Here is a 23,035-nt window from a genome sequence, read left to right as displayed (position 1 = left end):
AGCTTTAAAACCTCTGGGGATCTGAAGAGACACCAGCGAGTTCACACCGATGAGAGACCATTTACATGTTCTGACTGTGGGAAGAGCTTTAAAACCTCTGGGGATCTGAAGAGACACCAACTTGTTCACACTGATGAGAGACCATTTAAATGCTCTGACTGTGGGAAGAGCTTTAAAAGCGCTGAGATTCTGAGCGGACACCAGCGATATCACACTGATGAGAGACCATTTAAATGCTCTGACTGTGGGAAGAGCTTTAAAACCTCTGGGGATCTGAATGGACACCAGCGAGTTCACACTGATGAGAGACCATTTAAATGCTCTGACTGTGGGAAGAGCTTTAAAACCTCTGGGGAGATGAGCAGACACCAGCGATATCACACTGATGAGAGACCATTTAAATGCTCTGACTGTGGGAAGAGCTTTAAAAGCGCTGGGATTCTGAGCAGACACCAGCGATATCACACCGATGAGAGACCGTTTAAATGCTCTGACTGTGGGAAGAGCTTTAAAACCTCTGGGGATCTGAATGGACACCAACTTGTTCACACCGATGAGAGACCATTTAAATGCTCTGACTGTGGGAAGAGCTTTAAAACCTCTGGGGATCTGAAGAGACACCAGCGAGTTCACAATGGGGAGAGACCGTTCACCTGCTCCGTGTGTGGGAAGGGATTCACTCAGTCATCCCACCTACTGACACATCAGCAAGTTCACACTGTTCTGTAGCTGGGGCGACGTGAACGTGGAATGGATGAATGTTTTATAAATTCTTGGACTGCTGTTTAATCTTTAAGACTGAGTGCTGATGATTCCCTTCGATTGACTGTTCATGGTGTTACATAGAATGTACAGCACAGAAACAGGCCATTCGGCCCAACTAGTCCATGCCAGTGTTTATGCTCCACACCCACCCTACTTCAATTAACCCGATCAACACATCCTCCCATTCCTTTCTCCCTCGTGTGGCTTCCCCATAAATCCATCAATGCTGTTCACCTCAACTGCTCCCTGTGGTAGCGAGTTCCTCATTCTACCACTCTCTGGGTAAAAAAGTTTCACCTGAATTCCCTACTGGATTTATTAGTGACTATTTTAAGTTTGTGGCCTCATAAATATGATGAGATTCTGTTAAACTGACCAGTTTGTTGTTGTACTTTGTCTTTTTCTGATGAATTAAACATTACTGAGCCCTTGTACGCGTGTTATGGGATGAAGTTTTTTAAAATTCGTTCATGGGATGTGGGCGTCGCTGGCAAGGCCAGCATTTATTGCCCATCCCTAATCGCCCTTGAGAAGGTGGTGGTGAGCCGCCTTGAACCGCTGCAGTCCGTGTGGTGAAGGTACTCCCACAGTGCTGTTAGGGAGGGAGTTCCAGGACTTTGACCCAGCGCCGATGAAGGAATGGCAATATACTTCCAAGTCAGAATGGTGTTTGACTTGGAGTTGGTGGTCATAGAGTCATAGAGTTATACAGCACAGAGAGAGGCCCTTCGGCCCATCGTGTCTGCAGCAGCCATCAAGCCCTGTCTAATCCCATTTTCCAGCATTTGGTCTGTAGCCCTGTATGCTATGGCATTTCAAGTGCTCATCCAAATGCTTCTTGAATGTTGTGAGGGTTCCTGCCTCTACCACCCTTTCAGGCAGTGAGTTCCAGATTCCAACCACCCTCTGGGTGAAAAAGTTTTTCCTCAAATCCCCTCTAAACCTCCTGCCCCTTACCTTGAAACTATGTCCCCTGGTTATTGACCCCTCTACTAAGGGGAAAAGTTCCTTTCTATCTACCCTATCTATGCCCCTCATAATTTTGTACACCTCAATCAGGTCCCCCCTCAGCCTTCTCTGCTCTAAGGAAAACAACCCCAGCCTGTCCAGTCTCTCTTCATAGCTGAAGCGCTGCAGCCCAGGTAACATCCTGGTGAATCTCCTCTGCACCCCCTCCAATGCAATCACATCCCTCCTATAGTGTGGCGACCAGAACTGCACACAGTATTCCAGCTGTGGCATAACTAGCATTTTGTACAGCTCCATCATAACCTCCCTGCTCTTATATTCTATGCCTCAGCTAATGAAGGCAAGTATCCCATATGCCTTTTTAACCACCTTATCTACCTGTCCTGCTGCCTTCAGGGATATATGTATTCTATCAGGTGTTCCCATGCACCTGTTGCCCTTGTCCTTCTAGGTAGAAGAGGTCGCGGGTTTGGGAGGTGCTGCCGAAGAAGCCTTGGCGAGTTGCTGCAGTGCATCCTGTTGACAGTACACACTGCAGCCACGGTGTGCCGGTGGTGGAGGGAGTGAATGTTTAAGGTGGCGGATGGGGTGCCAATCAAGCGGGCTGCTTTATCCTGGATGATGTCGAGCTTCTTGAGTGTTGTTGGAACTGCACTCATCCAGGCAAGTGGAGAGTATTCCATCACACTCCTGATGTGTGCCTTGTCGATGGTGGAAAGGCTTTGGGGAGTCAGGAGGTGAGACACTCGCCATGAATACCCAGCCTCTGACCTGCTCTTGTTGCCACAGTATTTATGTGGCTGGTGCAGTTAAGTTTCTGGTCAATGGTGACCCCCAGGATGTTGATGGTGGGGGATTCAGCGATGGTAATGCCGTTGAATGTCAAAGGGCGGTGGTTAGACGCTCACTTGTTGGAGATAGTCATTGCCAGGCACTTGCGTGGTGCGAATGTTACCTGCCACTTATCAGCCCAAGCCTGAATGTCGTCCAGGTCGCGCTGCATGCGGGCATGGACTGCTTCATTATCTGAGGAGCTGAGAATGGAACTGAACAGTGTGCAGTCATCAGCGAACATCCCCACTTCTGACCTTATGATGGAGGGAAGGTCACTGATGGAGCAGTTGAAGATGGTTGGGCCGAGGACACTGCCCTGAGGAACTCCTGCAGCGATATCCTGGGGCTGTGATGATTGACCTCCAACCACCACAACCATCTTCCTTTGTGCTCGGTCTGACTCCAGCCAGTGGAGAGTTTCCCCCCCGATTGATTAGCATTGAGGTAATAGTGAGAGTAATGAGGGAAGCGAAACAGGACATTAGAAATAAATGAGAGACAAGGAAAGAAAAACTAAAGATCAAAGTAAGAAAGAGACAAACGAAGGAGATGAGAAGAAAAGAATTGGAGGAGAAAGTGAGTGATGATAAGAAACACTGACATTTCAAAAATGAGACAGGAGAGGGGAAGATAAGTACGAAGAAAGAAAGATCTTGAATTTGTATCGCACCTTTCACAATTTCAGGACATCTCCAAGCGCTGTGCAACAATTGCAGGACTTCTGAAGTGTGGTCATGTAGGAATGTAATGTAGCAGCCAATTAGAGAGAGATGTGGAGAGGAAAGGCAGGAAGAGAAAGAGCAGGAAAGGAAAATATACGGACAAAACGAGGGAGGTAGTTTTTAAAACATTTGTTCATGGGATCTGGGCGTCGCTGGTAATGCCAGCATTTATTGCCCATCCCTAATTGCCCTCGAGAAAGTGGTGGTGAGCCGCCTTCTTGAACCGCTGCAGTCCGTGTGGTGAAGGCTCTCCCGCAGTGCTGTTAGGGAGGGAGTTCCAGGATTTTGACCCAGCAACGATGAAGGATCGGCCGATATATTTCCAAGTCAGGAGGGTATGTCACATGGAGGGGAACTTGGAGGTGGTGGTGTTCCCATGCGCCTGCTGCCCTTGTCTTTCTAGGTTGGTAGAGGTAATAGAGGGGATTGCTGGTAAAGGAGGGGATTAATGCAATGGAAAGGAAGGATATTAACTCGGATGAAACGGAATCTGTATGGGTAGAAATGAGAAATAGCAAGGGGAGGAAAACGTTAGTGGGTGTGATATATAGGCCTCCAAATAGTAATATGGAGGTGAGGGAAGGCATAAAAAGGGAAATTAGAGAAGCGTGCGATAAGAGCACAGCTGTCATCATGGGTGACTTTAATTTACATATTGATTGGACTACCCAAATTAGTAAAAATTCTGAGGAGGAGGAATTCCTGGAATGTTTTCGGGACGGTTATCTGGACCAATATGTCGAGGAGCCGACTCGAGATCAGGCCATTTTAGACTGGGTATTGTGCAATGAGAAGGGACTTATCAGCAATCTTCTTGTACGAGGCCCCTTGGGTCAGAGCGATCATAATATGATCGAGCTCTCAGTCGAGATGGAGAGTGAGGAAATTGAATCAGAGACTAAGGTCCAGAACTTAAATAAAGGGAATTATGAGGGTATGAGACGGGAATTGGGTAAGATTGATTGGGTGGTGTTTCTGGGGGGATTGACAGTGGATAGACAATGGCAAGCATTCAAAGATAGAATGGAAGAATTCCAGAACATGTTTATACCGGTTTGGCATAAAAATAAACCTAAAAAGGTGACTCAACCGTGGATAACGAGGGAAATTAGGGACAGCATAAAATCAAAGAAAAGGGCATATCAACTGGCAAAAAAAAGCACCAGACCAGAAGATTGGGGGCAGTACAGGATACAGCAAAAGAGGACAAAGGGATTAATCAGGAAGGGGAAAATAGAATACGAAAGTAAACTTGCAGCAAACATAAAGACAGACTGCAAAAGCTTTTATCGGTATATCAGGAGGAAAAGACTGGTAAAATCCCAAGTCGGTCCCTTGCAGTCCGATTCGGGAGAATATATAATGGAGAATAAGGAAATGGCAGACCAATTAAACTCATACTTTGGTTCTGTATTCACAAAGGAGGACACAAATAACCTCCCAGGAATATCGGCAAACATAGGGACTAATGAGAGGGAGGAGCTGACAGAAATTAGTATCTCTAGGGATATGGTGTTGGGTAAGTTGAGGGGACTGAAGGCCGACAAATCCCCGGGGCCTGATAAACTACATCCTAGGGTACTTAAGGAGGTGGCCCTGGAGATAGCAGATGCTCTAAGGATCATCTTCCGGAACTCCATTGACTCGGGAACAGTACCCGTGGATTGGAGGGTAGCTAATGTTACCACAATATTTAAAAAGGGGGGTAGAGAGAAAGCAGGGAATTATAGACCAGTAAGCCTTACATCGGTTGTGGGCAAAATGCTAGAGTCCATTATTAAGGATAAAATAGCGGAGCACTTGACAAATGGGGAAAGGATCGGACAGAGTCAACATGGATTTACAAAGGGTAAATCGTGTTTGACTAATCTGCTGGAATTTTTTGAGGAAGTAACTGGTAAAATAGATGGGGGAGAGCCAGTGGATGTGGTGTACCTTGACTTCCAGAAAGCCTTCGATAAGGTTCCACACAAAAGATTATCATGCAAAATTAAGGCTCATGGGATTGGGGGCAAAGTATTAACGTGGATAGAGAACTGGCTGGCGGATAGAAAACAGAGAGTTGGAATAAACGGCTCGTTTTCGGAGTGGCAGGCAGTGACCAGCGGGGTGCCGCAAGGATCTGTCCTGGGACCCCAGCTGTTCACAATATATATAAATGATCTGGATCAGGGAATTGGATGCAATATTTCCAAATTCGCTGACGACACTAAACTAGGAGGAGGGGTGGGCTCTGATGAGGATGTCAGGAGGCTACAGTGCGATTTGGACAGGTTGGGGGAATGGGCGGATACGTGGCAGATGCACTATAATGTGGATAAATGCGAGGTTATCCACTTTGGGGGTAAAAACAGGAGGGTAGATTATTATCTAAATGGCAATAGATTGGGAGATGGGGAAGTGCAGAGGGACCTGGGTGTTCTTGTGCACCAGTCACTGAAGGAGAGCATGCAGGTGCAACAGGCGATTAAGAAGGCAAATGGTATGTTGGCCTTCATATCAAGGGGGTTCGAGTATAGGAATAGGGATACCTTACTACAGCTGTACAAGGTGCTGGTGAGACCGCATCTGGAGTATTGTGTACAGTTTTGGTCGCCCCATCTGCGGAAGGATGTTCTTGCCATGGAAAGAGTGCAACGGCGATTCACCAGGCTGATACCTGGAATGGCGGGAATGACCTACGAAGAGAGATTAAATAGTTTGGGCTTGTACTCACTGGAGTTTAGAAGATTGAGAGGGGATCTCATCGAAACATATAAAATTATGGCAGGCCTGGACAGGCTGAATTCAGAGAGAATGTTTCCAATGGCCGGGGAGCACAGAACCAGGGGCCACAGTCTAAAAATAGCAGGCAAATCATTTAAAACAGAGATGAGGAAGAATTTCTTCACTCAAAGAGTGGTGAGCCTGTGGAATTCCCTGCCACAGAGGGCTGTGAAGGCTAATTCAATAAATATTTTCAAGAGAGAATTGGATATATTTCTGAAGGCTAAGGGGATTAAGGGTTACGGAGAAAAGGCGGGGACGGGGTACTGAACTGGTAAGATCAGCTATGATCTCAGACGAAGATCAGCCATGATCTCATTGAATGGCGGAGCAGGCTCGAAGGGCCGAATGGCCTACTCCTGTTCCTATCTCTATGTTTCTATAATGGCAAAAAAGCAGGCCATTCGGCCCATCGAGTCCGTGCCGACTCTCTGTAGAGCAATCCACTCAGTCCCATTCCCCCGCTCTATCCCCAGAGCCCTGCAAGTTTATTTCCCTCAAGTGCCTATCCAGTCTCCCCTTGAAATCATTGAGTGTCTCCGCTTCCACCACTTCCGTCGGCAGCGAGTTGCAGGTCCTCACCACTCGCTGCGTAAAAAAGATTTTCCTCACATCCCCCCCTGTATCTCTTGCCCAAAACCTTAATTCTGTGTCCCCTGCTCCTTGTACCATCAACTAGTGGGAACAGACTCTCCCCGTCGAGCCTATCCACACCCCTCATATTTTTGTACACCTCGATCAAATCACAATGGCCCAGTAATTCGGGTCACAATGCGTGAGTACGGACGGTGTACTCGCGCGTGGACCCGATGGAAGTGCCGGTTTCTTGCATGCACTACGCATGCGTGGGAAACCGGCATTTCCGAACCTCTGAACCAAGGGGTTCAGAGGTCGAACGCGTGCGCGTTGAACTTCCTTTTTTTTCAGGTTTGCCCGTGTGTGAAGGCCTCAATTTTTTACACTTTAAAAAAGCAGACGTAAGGACTTCATTTTAAAAGGTAAGTGGTCTATTAATTAAAATTAGAACATTTTTTCCACAGGTTTATTATTTTTAAAGACTTTAAAGTAAGGTAAGTGTATTTTTAGCCCCGATTTTTTATAAAATTATTTTTTTCAAAAATTTAAACTATTGTTTAAAATAGTTATTTAAAGTTATTTATAGTTCATTTAAATAGTGTGATTTTTAAAATTTTTTATTTCAAGTGTAAGTACTGTTTTGGGCGCCCAGAGTTTTCATGTGTTTGACAGGTCTTTCTGTCAAACACATGAATTAAATTTTCCCTCCTCCGATTGGTTGCCCATGGCTCACGTGATCCCAGCCGACACATCAAACTAACTACGCCGCTGGGTCACGCAAGCACAGCGCGCCGGGAGCTGAACCGGACCACTGACAGGAAATCCACGCAGGGCCAGGCTTCAACTGTCGGCGCGCTATGTAAGTGTATGTCGGGGGCTTGCACCCGCGGGAAGCCCCTGACACGAATTTCTGGGCCAATATAAATGATGATCTAGACGAGGGCACTAGATGTAATATCTTCAAGTTTGCAGATGACACAAAGCTGGGTGTGTGTGTGTGCTGTGAGGAGGATGCCAAGAAACTCCAGTATGATTTGGACAGGTTGGGTGATTGGGCAGATGCATGGCAGAGAGAGAGACTGAGAGAGGAAGACAGAGACAGATAGTCAGACAGAGAGAGACACAGAGACAGAGAGAGAGACTGAGAGAGGAAGACAGAGAGAGACAAAAGGAGGCTGAAGATAAATGTGTGACAAAGAGAGACAGGCAAAGAGAGAGACAGAGAGTGAGGTAGAGGCTGAAAGGTATAGATACATTCCACAATTCCAGCTCTTTGTTAGTTGAGAGTGACAGAGAGAGAGTTAGAGAAAAATGCAGATTCAGCAGATTCCAAAATAGCATATCAAGAATTACTTATAAATGTGGAATCTTTCTTTCAAGGGATCTGGGGATAGTGCAGGAAATTGGAGATGAGGTAGAAGATCAGCCATGATCTTATTGAATGGCGGAGCTGGCTCGAAGGGCCAAATGGCCGACTCCTGCTCCTTATGTTCTTCCCATATCTATAAACATCTCATTGTTTGTTTGATGGAGATTCAGCAGATGACAAACGAGTGTTACTGAGCAGGATGAAAGGACATTGATCTAAACGGGTATAAACCGATTGATCTTAAGTCTCACACCTTAACCACTCGGCCATCCTGGTGCTGGTGTTGCTAGGAGACGGGCTCTTTGCGATTCTGGGATTCTAGCGCCACTCTGCCAGTAAGTTGAGCAGAACAGAGCTTCTTAAGGTGGCAGGACAGGTGAACAAATCATTCAATAAAGCAAATGGGGTCCTGGGCTTTATAAATAGGGCTTTAAACTAAAGAGTCGGGGGAGGAGGGAAGAGGGAATTAGAAAGTCAAAGAGAAAGGAGAAGACAATAGTGCAGGGTAGCGATAGGGGTAATGATAACCAGAGTGTGACAGGAGGAGACAGAGCGTACGACCATAAGTGTGCACCAGGAGGGTCGATAACTAGAGGACACAGGTTTATGGTGGTTGGCAAAGAGACGGGCAGGAAAAAAATCTACTGATAAAAGTTAACCCGCAGTTTCCCACCTTCCCAAAATTAATTTCACTGATATTACAGCGAATTTCATCTCTCCCTTCTCTGGCTCACTCGGGCCTTTGAGTCCGATCCCGCCCTTCAAAAAACCTACGCTTGACACCTCTGTCCTTGCAAACCACCGCCACATCTCCAACCTTCCCGTCCTCTCCAGTCCTTGAACGTGTTGTCACCTCCCAAATCAGTGCCCATCTATCCCGGAACTCCACGTTCGAACCTCTCCAATCAGGATTCCACCCCTGCCCCAGCAGCCCCAAAGAGCAGGAAACATTCTTGGCAAGTAAAATCAAGGAAAACTCAAAGATCTTTTATAAATATATTAAGAGTAAGAGGATAACGAAAGAAAGGGTAGGGCCTGTGAGAGGTCATGAGGGTAATCTGGGTGTGGAGGCGGGAGACGTCGGTAGGGTTCTTAAGGAATACTTTGTGTATGTTTTAGCAAAGGAGCGGGCGAAGCAGACATTGCTATCATGGAGGAGGACTGTGGAATATTAGATGAAATAAACATAGTGACAGATGAAGTATTAAGGGGTTTAGCAGCTTTAAAAGTGAATAAATATATCCCAGGCTGTTAAGCGAAGCAAAGGAGGAAACAGCAGAGGCCCTGACCATTATTTTCCAATCCTCTCTGGCTTCAGGTGTGGTGCCGGAGGACTGGAGGACTGCTAATGTGGGACCCTTGTTTAAAAAGGGAGAAAGGGATAGACTGAGAAATTACAGGCCAGTCAGCCTAACCTCGGTTGTGGGAAAATTATTGGAAAGAATTCTGAAGGGACAGGATAAATCTTCATTTAGAAAGACACGGATTAATCAAGGACAGTCAGCACGGATTTGTTAAGGGAAGGTCGTGTCTGACAAACTTGATTGAATTTTTTGAGGAGGTAAGGAGGGTCGATGAGGGTAGTGCGTTTGATGTAGTGTATATTGACTTTAGCAAGACTTTTGATAAGGTTCCTCATGGCAGACTGGTCACGAAGTTAAAAGCCCATGGGATCCAGGGCAAAGTGTCAAGTTGGATTCAAAACTAGCTCGGAGGCAGGAGGCAGAGGGTAATGGTCGAAGGGTGTTTTTGTGACTGGAAGGCTGTTTCCAGTGGGGTTCCGCAGGGCTCAGTACTCGGTCCCTTGCTTTTTGTGGTATATATCAATGATCTAGACTTGAATATAGGGGATATGATTAAGAAGTTTGCGGATGATACTAAAATCGGCTGTGGTTGATGTAGATATTTTTTTAAACCCGGTACAATAGCAAAATGCTGGAAGCCTGTTTGGCCCAGTGGTAAGGGCATGAAACGGTTAAATTTCGAGGCACAGAAAAGGTGCCGGCCATCAAAGTCTGCAGTTCTTGGAGAACATATTGATCCTGGACAATGAAAGCTTTGGCTCATGATTAACTCTGAAAAGGACATTGACATTGAACTGTGAGGCCTTGAATCATGATTGGTTTTGATGGGAAAAACTAACATCTGGACAATGCTCTGAGTTTAACTGAAAAAATGGGGGTCACGATGGACTTCCTGGCTTCACTGGAAGATACACAAGTCAATCAGACAACCGCCCATCAACAGTAATAGAAATCACATTGAATATGGGATTGGGGGTAAGGTGCTGACTTGGATAGAGAACTGGTTCGCAAACAGAAAGCAAAGACTTTGAATAAATGGCTCTTTTTCCGAGTGGCAGGCAGTGACTAGTGGGGTACCGCAGGGATCGGTCCTTGGACCCCAGCTATTCACAATATATATTAATGATCTAGATGAGGGAACTAGATGTAATAGCTCCAAGTTTACCGCCGGCACAAAGCTGGGTGGGCGTGTGTGCTGTGAGGAGGATGCAGAGAAACTCCAGTATGATAGCAAAATACTGCAGATGTTGGAAATCCGAAATAACAACAGAAAATGCTGGAAAAACTCAGCAGGTCAGGCAACATCCGTGGAGAGAAATTTAAGTTGACGTTTCGGGTCGAACTCTTCTTCAAAACTGGAAAGAAAAGAAAATAGATCGAAGGCAGGGCTGCGATCGGACAAAAGAAGTGAAAGAAACAAAAGAAGTAAAAGAGACAATAAAAGGTATCAGAAGCTAGACGAGATGGTAATAGGCTGAGATTAGGTGTAAAGTGTACTGGCAGGGCAAGGGATAGCTGCCAGGTGTGAGAGAGAAACAAAAGGAAAGGGGAGGGAAGGAGTGGAAAAATTACAAGAAAAAATGTAATAGGGGCCGAGGTTATGATCTGAAATTGTTGAACTCGATATTGAGTCCGGAAGGCTGCAAAGTGCCTAATCAGAAGATGAGGTGCTGTTCCTCGAGTTTACGTTGAGCTTCCATGGAACAATACAAGAGGCCAAGGACGGTGAGGTCCGAGTGGGAATGGAGCAGTATGATCTGGACAGGTTGGGTGGTTGGGCAGAAGCATGGCAGATGCAGTATAATGTGGATAAATGCGAGGTTATCCACTTTTGTGGCAAAAACAGGAAGGCAGATAATTATATGAACGGCAATAGGTTGGGAGAAGGGGAAGTGCAATGAGACCTGGGTGTCCTTGTGCACCAGTCGCTGAAGGCAAGCATGCAGGTGCAGCAGGCGGTTAAGAAGGCAAATGGTATGTTGGCCTTCATAGCGAGAGGGTTTGAGTACAGGAACAAGGATGTCTTGCTGCAGTTGTACATGGCCTTGGTGAGACATCTTGAGTATTGTGCGCAGTTTTGGTCGCCTTATCTGAGGAAGGATGTTCTTGTCATGGAAGGAGTGCAGCGAAGATTCACCAGACTGATACCTTGGATGGCAGGAATGACGTATGAAGAGAAATTGGGTCGATTGGGCTTATATTCACTGGAGTTTAGAAGAATGAGAGGGGATCTCATTGAAACATATAAAATTCTAACAGGAATAGACAGACTAGATGCAGGAAGGATGTTCCCGATGGTCGGGGAGTCCAGAACCAGGGGTCACAGTCTAAGGATAAGGGGTAAGCCATTTAGGACAAAAATGAGGAGGAATTTCTTCACCCAGAGAGTGGTGAACCTGTGGAATTCTCTACCACAGAAGGCAGTAGAGGCCAATTCATTAAATATATTCAAGAAGGAGTTAGATATATTTGTTAAGGCTAAAGGGATCAAGGGATATGGGGAGAAAGCAGGGACAGGGTACTGAATTTGGATGATCAGCCATGATCGCATTGAATGGCGGAGCAGGCTCGAGGGGCCGAATGGCCTACTCCTGCTCCTATCTTCTATGTTTCTATATCTAACTCCTTCTTGAATACATTTAATGAATTGGCCTCAACCGCCTTCTGTGGTAGAGAATTCCACAAGTTCACCACTCTCTGGGTGAAGAAATTCCTCCTCATCTCTGTCCTAAATGGCTTACCCCTTATCCTTAGACTTAGAGATGAGGAGGAATTACAGGCCGACTCCTGTTCCTATCTTCTATGTTTCTTCTTTGTTTAAGCTGAAGAATACATGAGAGGGGGGGAGGGAGTCCCTTTAAATGTGGAGGGGGTTGTGTCCCTTTAAATGTGGAGGGGTGGGTGTCCCTTTAAATGTGGAGGGGCTGTGTCCCTTTAAATATGAAGGGGGTGGGTGTTCCTTTAAATGTGGAGAGGCGGGGCCGCGCATGCTCATTCGGCCCCACCACAAAACCAGGCTGCCAGTGCGCCTGCGCGTAGCTTCCGGGCAGAAGACGAAAGGCCGGGTCCGGGGAAGAGGCGGAATCAGCGGCCGGATAAAGCAAAAAGTGTTGGAGAATCGATTTAAATCGAGGTGAGGGGTGAGGGGGGAGTGGAGAGCGAGATTATAAAGTAAAATACGAGAAAAACCAAACCTGAGAGTCGGGGCGGGCGGGACTTCCGAGGACACCGAACGAAGCGGATTCAGTCGCGCGCTGTGGCGCAGTGAGTCGGAGCAACGTGATTGTGACTGACGGGAGCGCGGACCAATAGGAAGACAGCTGAGCTGGGAGGACTGAACTGGGCGGCCTGGTCCTCCAACCAATGGCGGCGCGGCTAGGGGGCGGGACCTTCCACTCCGGCGCTGAGGCTGGGCCCGATTGTGACGTCATCAGAGGAAGAGGCCCATTTAGGTGGATGGAAGCCGGCCCGGGCCTGTGACTGACGGGAGCTCTGACCAATAGGAAGATGGCGGGCCCGGGTCCGTCCACCAATGGGGGCGGGGCCTCCTCTCCAGCTCAGGTGCGCTGGGGCCGATTGTGACGCGCTGTCCCCAGGTGACACCTCGGGGGAGTGCAGTCTGGAGCGCGCCCACTGCACTGTGGGGCAAGTGACTGCACAGGGGGGCACAGCAAAGTTTAGAAATGCAGTGGTCACAGGGACTTCGATAGTCAGGGGGTGACAGGCATTTCTGCAACCCCGGTGTTTGCCTCCCTGGTGCCTGGGTAAAGGACATCACAGAGGGTGCAGAACATTTTGAGGAGGAGGGGGGAGTTGAACAGCTCGGAGTCATGGTCCATGTGGGAACCAATGACACAGGAAAGAAGAGGGTTGCGGTCCTGCAGTCAGTGTTCCAGGAACTCGGGAGGAAATGAAAGAGCAGGACCTCAAAGGTAGCATTCTCTGGCTGACTCCCAGTGCCATGCACTAGTGAGTCTCGGAATAGTAGGATAAAACGGGTTAATGTGTGGCTGGAGAAATGATGCAGAAAGGAGGACTTTAGATTCCTGGGGCATTGGGACCAGTTCTGGGGCAGGAGGGACCTGTCTAAGGTGGATGGGTTGCACCTCAACAGAGCTGAGGCCAACATCCTCACAGGAAGGTCAACTGGTGCTGTGGGGGAGGGTTTAAACGAATTTGGCAGGGGGTGGGCTCCAGGATCAAACATTAGAGAGGAGAAACAAGGTGCACAGAGGACATGGAGAGCCAAATAGCACGAGATTAAAGAATAGTTCAGAAATGGGAGGGGGCAAATGCAAAGCAGTGGTTTTGGAGTACATGGGTTTGGAGTACATGTGTGTAAATGCACGGAGTGTGGGAAATAAGGTTGGTGAGCCACAGGCACAAGTCACCACATGGGACGATGATATAGTGGGAACAACAGAGACCTGGCTCAAAGAAGGGGGAGGTATGGGAACTTAATATTTCTGGCTACAAGGTATTCAGGAAAGAGAAGGAAGGAAAAATAAATGAGGAGGCGGCAATACTGATCAATGAAATTATTATAGCACTGGACAGGGATGATGTCATTGAGGGGGTGAAAGACAGAATCTATTTGGTTTGAATTAAAGAACAATAGAGGAGCTATTACGCTACAGGGTGTATACTATAGGCCACCAAATAATGGGAAGGAGATAGCGGAGCAAATTTGCAGGCAAATTACAGAAAGATACACAAACTACAGAGTAGTGATAATGGAGGATTTCAATTGTCCTAATATAGTCTGGGATAGCAACAGTCTAAGGGGCAAAGAGGGGGAGGAATTCCTGAAATGCGTACAAGAGAACTTTCTTGAACACTGTTTCCAGCCCAACGAGGAAGGAAGCAGAGCTGGATCTAGTTCTGGGGAATGAAGTGGGGCAAATGGAGCATGTTTCAGTGGGGGAGCATTTGGGGAAGAGTGATCAGAACATCGTCAGGTTAAAAATAGTTATGGAAAAGGACAAGTGTAAAAATATTTAACTAGAGGAGGGCTACCTTCAGTGAGTTGAAAAGGGATCTGGCCCAGGTGGATTGGAATCTAAAGTTGGTCGGCAAAACAGTAATTGAACAATGGGAGGGCTTCAAAGAGACGATGATTTGAGTACAGAGTAGACACATTGCCATGAGGGGGAATTTAAGGTTAATAAGACAGTAGAAAATCAAGCTGAATATAGAAAGTACAGAGGAGACATAAAAAGGGAATAAGAGGGGCAAAGAGAGAGCATGAGAATAGATTAGCGGCTAACATAAAAGGGAGCCCAAAAGATAAACACATAACTAGTAAAAGGGTAGTCAAAGGAAGGCTGGACCGATTCGGGACCAAAAACATCATCTTGTGGAGGCAGAGGGCAATGGCTGAGGTACTAAATGAGTCCTTTACTTCAGTCTTCACTGGAGAAGAGGATGCTGCCAATGTAGCAGTAAAGGAGGAGGCAGGAGCGATATTGCATCAGATTAAAATAGATAAAGAGGATGTACAAGGTTGGCAGGCCTCAAAGTGGAGCAGTCACCCGCTCCGGATGGGGTGCATCCTAGGTTACTGGGGGAGGTAAGGGTGGAAATTGAGGAGGCTGTGGCCACAATCTTCCAATCCTCCTTGGATATAGGGGTGGTACCAGAGGACTGGAGGATTGCAAATGTTACCCCCCTGTTTATAACAAGGGGAGAGGGATAAACCCGGCAACTACAGGCCAGTCAGCTGAACGGCAGTGGTGGGAAAACTTTTAGACAATAATCCGGGACAAAATTAATTGGCCCTTGGAAAAGTCTGGGCTAATAACTGAACATCGGCATGGATTTATTAAAGGCAAATTGTGTTTGATAACTTGATCGAGTTCTTTGAACTAACCGGGTTGACGAGGGTCGTACGGTTGATGTTGTGTATATGAACTTTCAAAAAGAGCTTGACAAAGCACCACATAATAGACTTGTTAGCAAAAGTAAAGCCCGTGGGATTAAAGGGACAGTGGCAGCGTGGATACAAAAGTGGGTAAGGGACAGAAAGCAGAGAGTGGTGGTGAACGGTTGTTTCTCAGACTGGAGGGAAGTGTGCAGTGGTGTTGCCCAAGGGTCGTTAGGACCACTGCTCTTTTTGATATATATTAATGAGCTGGACCAGGGCATAATTTCATCGTTTGCAGATGACACGAAACTTGGAAATGTAGTAAACAATGAGGAGGGTAGTAACAGGCTGCAGGTGGGAATAGACAGACTGGTGAAATGGGCAGACGGAATTTAATGCAGAGAAGTGTGAAGTGATATATTTTGGTAGGAAGAATGAGGAGAGGCAATATAAATGGAATAGCACAATGTTAAAGGGGATACAGGAACAGAGAGACCCGGGGTGTTTGGACACCAATCCTTGAAGATGGCAGAGAGCATTGGAACACTGAAGTCTCGAGCTCACAAAGACATGGTGATGGATTTCAGCAGCAGATCAGCTGAGACCTCCTCCTTCCACCTCTGTAATATCGCCCGTCTCTGCTCCTGCCTCAGCTCATCTGCTGCTCAAACCCTCTTCTGTGCATTTATTACCTCGAGAATCGACTATTCCTGCGTTCTCCTGGCCGGCCTCGCAACTACCACCCTCCATAAACTTCAACTCATCCAAAACACTTCAGTCTGTGTCTTAACTCCTGTTCACCCTCACACCCTGCGCTTCAGTCTGTGTCTTAACTCCTGTTCACCCTCACACCCTGCGCTTCAGTCTGTGTCTTAACTCCTGTTCACCCTCACACCCTGTACTTCAGTCTGTGTCTTAACTCCTGTTCACCCTCTCACCCTGCGCTTCAGTCTGTGTCTTAACTCCTGTTCACTCTCACACCCTGCACTTCCTTCTGTGTCTTAACTCCTGTTCACCCTCACACCCTGCGCTTCAGTCTGTGTCTTAACTCCTGTTCACCCTCACACCCTGCGCTTCAGTCTGTGTCTTAACTCCTGTTCACCCTCACACCCTGCGCTTCAGTCTGTCTTAACTCCTGTTCACCCTCACACCCTGCGCTTCAGTCTGTGTCTTAACTCCTGTTCACTCTCGCACCCTGCGCTTCAGTCTGTGTCTTAACTCCTGTTCACTCTCACACCCTGCGCTTCAGTCTGTGTCTTAACTCCTGCTCACCCTCACACCCTGCGCTTCTGTCTGTGTCTTAACTCCTGTTCACCCTCACACCCTGCGCTTCAGTCTGTGTCTTAACTCCTGCTCACCCTCACACCCTGCGCTTCAGTCTGTGTCTTAACTCCTGTTCACTCTCACACCCTGCGCTTCTCCCGGTGTCTTAACTCCTGTTCACCCTCACACCCTGCGCTTCAGTCTGTGTCTTAACTCCTGTTCACCCTCACACCCTGCACTTCAGTCTGTGTCTTAACTCCTGTTCATCCTCACACCCTGCGCTTCAGTCTATGTCTTAACTCCTGTTCACCCTCACACCCTGCACTTCAGTCTGTGTCTTAACTCCTGTTCACTCTCACACCCTGCACTTCAGTCTGTCTTAACTCCTGTTCACCCTCACACCCTGAGCTTCTGTCTGTGTCTTAACTCCTGTTCACTCTCACACCCTGCGCTTCAGTCTGTGTCTTAACTCCTGTTCACCCTCACACCCTGCGCTTCTCCCTGTGTCTTAACTCCTGTTCACCCTCACACCCTGCGCTTCTCCCTGTGTCTTAACTCCTGTTCACCCTCACACCCTGCGCTTCAGTCTGTCTTAACTCCTGTTCACCCTCACACCCTGCGCTTCTGTCTGTGTCTTAACTCCTGTTCACCCTCACACCCTGCGCTTCAGTCTGTGTCTTAACTCCTGTTCACTCTCACACCCTGCGCTTCAGTCTGTCTTAACTCCTGTTCACCCTCACACCCTGCGCTTCAGTCTGTCTTAACTCCTGTTCACCCTCACACCCTGCGCTTCTGTCTGTGTCTTAACTCCTGTTCACCCTCACACCCTGCGCTTCAGTCTGTGTCTTAACTCCTGTTCACTCTCACACCCTGCGCTTCAGTCTGTCTTAACTCCTGTTCACCCTCACACCCTGCGCTTCTCCCTGTGTCTTAACTCCTGTTCACCCTCACACCCTGCGCTTCAGTCTGTCTTAACTCCTGTTCACCCTCTCACCCTGCGCTTCTGTCTGTGTCTTAACTCCTGTTCACCCTCACACCCTGCGCTTCTGTCTGTCTCAACTCCTGTTCACCCTCACACCCTGCGCTTCAGTCTGTGTCTTAACTCCTGTTCACTCTCACACCCTACGCTTCAGTCTGTGTCTTAACTCCTGTTCATCCTCACACCCTGCGCTTCAGTCTGTGTCTTAACTCCTGTTCACCCTCACACCCTGCACTTCAGTCTGTGTCTTAACTCCTGTTCACCCTCACACCCTGCACTTCAGTCTGTGTCTTAACTCCTGTTCACTCTCACACCCTGCGCTTCAGTCTGTCTTAACTCCTGTTCACCCTCACACCCTGCGCTTCTGTCTGTGTCTTAACTCCTGTTCACCCTCACACCCTGCGCTTCTCCGTGTCTTAACTCCTGTTCACCCTCACACCCTGCGCTTCAGTCTGTCTTAACTCCTGTTCACCCTCTCACCCTGCGCTTCAGTCTGTGTCTTAACTCCTGTTCACCCTCACACCCTGCGCTTCAGTCTGTGTCTTAACTCCTGTTCACCCTCACACCCTGCGCTTCTGTCTGTCTTAACTCCTGTTCACCCTCACACCCTGCACTTAAGTCTGTGACTTAACTCCTGTTCACCCTCACACCCTGCGCTTCAGTCTGTGTCTTAACTCCTGTTCACTCTCACACCCTGCGCTTCTGTCCGTGTCTTAACTACTGTTCACCCTCACACCCTGCGCTTCAGTCTGTGTCTTAACTCCTGTTCACCCTCACACCCTGCGCTTCAGTCTGTGTCTTAACTCCTGTTCCCCCTCACACCCTGCGCTTCAGTCTGTGTCTTAACTCCTGTTCACTCTCACACCCTGCGCTTCAGTCTGTGTCTTTACTCCTGTTCACCCTCACACCCTGCGCTTCAGTCTGTGTCTTAACTCCTGTTCACCCTCACACCCTGCGCTTCTGTCTGTCTTAACTCCTGTTCACCCTCACACCCTGCGCTTCAGTCTCTGTCTTAACTCCTGTTCACCCTCACACCCTGCGCTTCAGTCTGTGTCTTAACTCCTGTTCACCCTCACACCCTGCGCTTCTGTCTGTCTTAACTCCTGTTCACCCTCACTCCCTGCGCTTCTCCCTGTGTCTTAACTCCTGTTCACCCTCACACCCTGCGCTTCAGTCTGTGTCTTAACTCCTGTTCACCCTCACACCCTGCGCTTCTGTCTGTGTCTTAACTCCTGTTCACCCTCACACCCTGCGCTTCAGTCTCTGTCTTAACTCCTGTTCACCCTCACACCCTGCGCTTCTGTATGTCTTAACTCCTGTTCACCCTCACACCCTGCGCTTCAGTCTGTGTCTTAACTCCTGTTCACCCTCACACCCTGCGCTTCTGTCTGTCTTAACTCCTGTTCACCCTCACACCCTGCGCCTTAACTCCTGTTCACCCTCACACCCTGCGCTTCAGTCTGTTTTAACTCCTGTTCACCCTCTCACCCTGCGCTTCTGTCTGTGTCTTAACTCCTGTTCACCCTCACACCCTGCGCTTCTGTCTGTCTCAATTCCTGTTCACCCTCACACCCTGCGCTTCAGTCTGTGTCTTAACTCCTGTTCACCCTCACACCCTGCGCTTCAGTCTGTGTCTTAACTCCTGTTCACCCTCACACCCTGCGCTTCAGTCTGTGTCTTAACTCCTGTTCACTCTCACACCCTGCGCTTCTCCCTGTGTCTGGACTCCTGTTCACTCTCACACCCTGCGCTTCAGTCTGTGTCTGAACTCCTGTTCACCCTCACACCCTGCGCTTCTGTCCGTGTCTTAACTCCTGTTCACCCTCACACCCTGCGCTTCAGTCTGTGTCTTAACTCCTGTTCCCCCTCACACCCTGCGCTTCAGTCTGTGTCTTAACTCCTGTTCACTCTCACACCCTGCGCTTCAGTCTCTGTCTTAACTCCTGTTCACCCTCACACCCTGCGCTTCAGTCTGTCTTAACTCCTGTTCACCCTCACACCCTGCGCTTCAGTCTGTGTCTTAACTCCTGTTCCCCCTCACACCCTGCGCATCTGTCTGTGTCTTAACTCCTGTTCACCCTCACACCCTGCGCTTCAGTCTCTGTCTTAACTCCTGTTCACCCTCACACCCTGCGCTTCTGTATGTCTTAACTCCTGTTCACCCTCACACCCTGCGCTTCAGTCTGTGTCTTAACTCCTGTTCACCCTCACACCCTGCGCTTCTGTCTGTCTTAACTCCTGTTCACCCTCACACCCTGCGCTTCAGTCTCTGTCTTAACTCCTGTTCACCCTCACACCCTGCGCTTCTGTCTGTCTTAACTCCTGTTCACCCTCACTCCCTGCGCTTCTCCCTGTGTCTTAACTCCTGTTCACTCTCACTCCCTGCGCTTCTCCCTGTGTCTTAACTCCTGTTCACTCTCACACCCTGCGCTTCAGTCTGTGTCTTAACTCCTGTTCACCCTCACCCTGCGCTTCAGTCTGTGTCTTAACTCCTGTTCACCCTCACACCCTGCGCTTCAGTCTGTGTCTTAACTTCTGTTCACCCTCACACCCTGCGCTTCTGTCTGTGTCTTAACTCCTGTTCACCCTCACACCCTGCGCTTCAGTCTGTGTCTTAACTCCTGTTCACCCTCACACCCTGCGCTTCAGTCTATGTCTTAACTCCTCTCCACTCACACCCTGCGCTTCTCCCTGTGTCTTAACTCCTGTTCACATAATAACTTAAGAACATAAGAAGTAGGAGCAGGAGTAGGCCAATCGGCCCCTCGAGCCTGCTCCGCCATTCAATAAGATCATGGCTGATCTGATCCTAACCGCCAATCCACTATCACAGAACCATCTCCTGAATCTAACAGAATTGGACACACGAAATAGGAGCAGGACCAGGCTACACAGCCCCTGGGCCCGCTCCGCTACCCACAGGGCCATGACCGATCCGAACCTAGACTCATGTCCAAATTCCTGCCCGCTCCCCGTAACGCTTAATTCCCTTTACTTCTAGGAAACTCTCTATTTCTGTTTTAAATTTATGTAATGATGTAGCTTCTACTGCTTTTTGGGGCAGCATATTCCATGGACCTACCACCCTCTGAGTGAAGTAGTTCCTCCTCATCTCAGTTTTGAAAGAGCAGCCCCTTATTCTAAGACTATGCCCCCTAGTTCTAGTTTCACCCATCATCGGGAACATCCTCCCCGCATCCACCCGATCCAACCCCTTCACAATCTTATATGTTTCAATAAGATCACCTCTCATTCTTCTGAACTCCAATGAGTAGAGTCCCAATCTACTCAACCTCTCCTCATATGTCCATCCCCGGGATTAACCGAGTGAACCTTCTTTGTACTAACTCGAGAGCAAGTATGTCTTTTCTTAAGTATGGACACCAAAACTGTACGCAGTATTCCAGCTGCGGTCTCACCAATACCTTGTACAACTGAAGCAATACCTCCCTATTTTTATATTCTATCCCCCTAGCAATGAAAGCCAACATTCCATTGGCCTTCTTAATCACTTGCTGCACCTGCATACTAACCTTTTGAGTTTCGTGCACCAGGACCCCCAGATCCCTTTGTACTTCAGTACTTTCCAGTTTCTTGCCATTAAGATAATAACTTGCTCTACGATTTTTCCTGCCAAAGTGCATTACCTCACACTTTCCAGTATTGTATTCCATCTGCCAAATCTCTGCCCACTTACTTAGCCTGTCTATGTCCCCTTGCAGGTTTTTTATGTCCTCCTCACTCACTACTTTCCCTCCCATCTTAGTATCATCTGCAAACTTTGATATGTTACACTCGGTCCCCTCCTCCAAATCGTTAATATAGATTGTGAAGAGTTGGGGACCCAGCACTGACCCCTGCGGAACACCACGAGTTACTGATTGCCAGTCTGATAATGAACCATTTATTCCAACCCTCTGCCTTCTGTTAGATAGCCAATCCTCTATCCATGCCAGAATATTACCCCCAATCCCGTGATTTTTTATCTTAAGCAATAATCTTTTGTGTGGCACCTTGTCAAATGCCTTTTAGAAGTCTAAATACACTACGTCCACTGGTTCCCCTTTATCCACCCTATATGTTACTTCCTCAAAGAACTCCAGCAAATTTGTCAGACATGACTTCCCCTTCATAAAACCATGCTGACTTTGCCCTATTAAATTATGATTATCCAAATGTCCTGTTACTGTCTCCTCAATAATGGACTCCAAAATTTTACCTACCACAGATGTTAGGCTAACCAGTCTATAGTTTCCAGCCTTCTGTCTACTGCCCTTTTTAAATAAGGGTGTTACATTCGCAGTTTTACAGTCTGCTGGGACCTTTGCTGAGTCCAGGGAGTTTTGGAAAATTATTACCAATGCATCCACAATCCCTACCGCCACTTCCCTCAAGACCCTAGGATGTAAGCCATCAGGTCCAGGTGATTTATCCGCCTTGAGTCCCATTATTTTACCGAGTACCACTTCCTTAGTGATTTTGATCGTGCTTAGCTCTTCCCTCTTCCCCGCCCCCCATAGCCCCCTGTTTGTCCAGTGTTGGGATATTCTTAGTGTCCTCTACTGTAAAGACTGATACAAAATATTCATTCAGTGTTTTTGCCATCTCCATATTTCCCACCATTAATTTCCCGGTCTCATTCTCTAAGGGACCAACATTTACTTTAGCCACCCTTTTTCCTTTTATATAACTATAAAAACTCTTACTATCTGTTTTTATATTTTTTGCTAATTTACTTTCATAATCTATCTTCCCTTTCTTAATCTTTTTGTTATTTTTTGCTGTCTTTTAAAGTTTTCCCAATCCTCTATCTTCCCACTAGATTTGGCTACCTTATATGCCCTTGTTTTTAGTCGAATACTATCCTTAATTTCTTTACTTAGCCACGGATGGCTGTCTTTTCTTTTACACCCTTTTCTTCTCAGTGGAATATATATTTTTTGGAAGTTGTAAAATAACTCCTTAAATGTACACCACTGATCATGTATCGTCTTACCCTTTATTTTCCCAATCCACTCTACTCAATTCCGCTCTCATACCTTCATAGTCTCCTTTATTCAAGCTTAGCACGCTTGTTTGAGATCCAACCTTCTCACCCTCTAATTGAATATGGAATTCAACCATGTTATGGTCACTCATTCCAAGGGGATCCTTTACTGGGACATTTTTAATTAATCCTGTCTCGTTACACAGGACCAGATCTAAGGTTGCTTGCCCCCCCTGGTCGGTTCAGTTTCATACTGCTCAAGAAACCCATCCCTAATACACTCAATGAACTCATCTTCAAGGCAGCCCTGCCCAATTTGATTTGTCCAATTAATATGATAGTTAAAATCCCCCATAATTATAGATGTTCCCTTATTACAAGCCTCAACTATTTCCTGATTGATACTCCATCCAACAGAGTTGCAACTGTTCGGAGGCCTATAGACTATGCCCACTAGTATGTTTTCCCCCTTATTATTCCTTACCTCCACCCAAACTGTTTCATTATCCTGATCTTTTGACCCAATATCACCCTCACACCCTGCGCTTCTGCCTGTGTCTTAACGCCTGTGTCTTAACTCCTGTTCACCCTCACACCCTGCGCTTCAGTCTGTGTCTTAACTCCTGTTCACCCTCAAT

General features: G+C 47.5%; 2 protein-coding genes across 2 annotated transcripts in view; one reads left to right on the top strand and one right to left on the bottom strand.

Moving 5' to 3' along the window:
* LOC147091640 (uncharacterized) overlaps nt 1–23,035 on the bottom strand; it is a 267,963-nt gene that overhangs the window by 135,201 nt on the left and 109,727 nt on the right. The window lies entirely within an intron of this gene.
* LOC147091641 (uncharacterized) overlaps nt 12,317–23,035 on the top strand; it is a 55,031-nt gene continuing 44,312 nt past the window's right edge. Inside the window, exon 1 of the mRNA XM_085976861.1 lies at nt 12,317–12,438. The gene's annotated coding sequence lies outside the window, so the exon portion shown is untranslated. The remainder of the gene's footprint in view (nt 12,439–23,035) is intronic.

The sequence above is a fragment of the Somniosus microcephalus genome, unplaced genomic scaffold (assembly GCF_052327205.1).
Source record: "Somniosus microcephalus isolate GS21.2 unplaced genomic scaffold, FLI_Smic_1.0 unresolved_chr3, whole genome shotgun sequence".
Classification (NCBI taxonomy): domain Eukaryota; kingdom Metazoa; phylum Chordata; class Chondrichthyes; order Squaliformes; family Somniosidae; genus Somniosus; species Somniosus microcephalus.
Note: the sequence above shows the minus strand (reverse complement) of the source record. Positions and strands in the feature narration are given on the sequence as shown.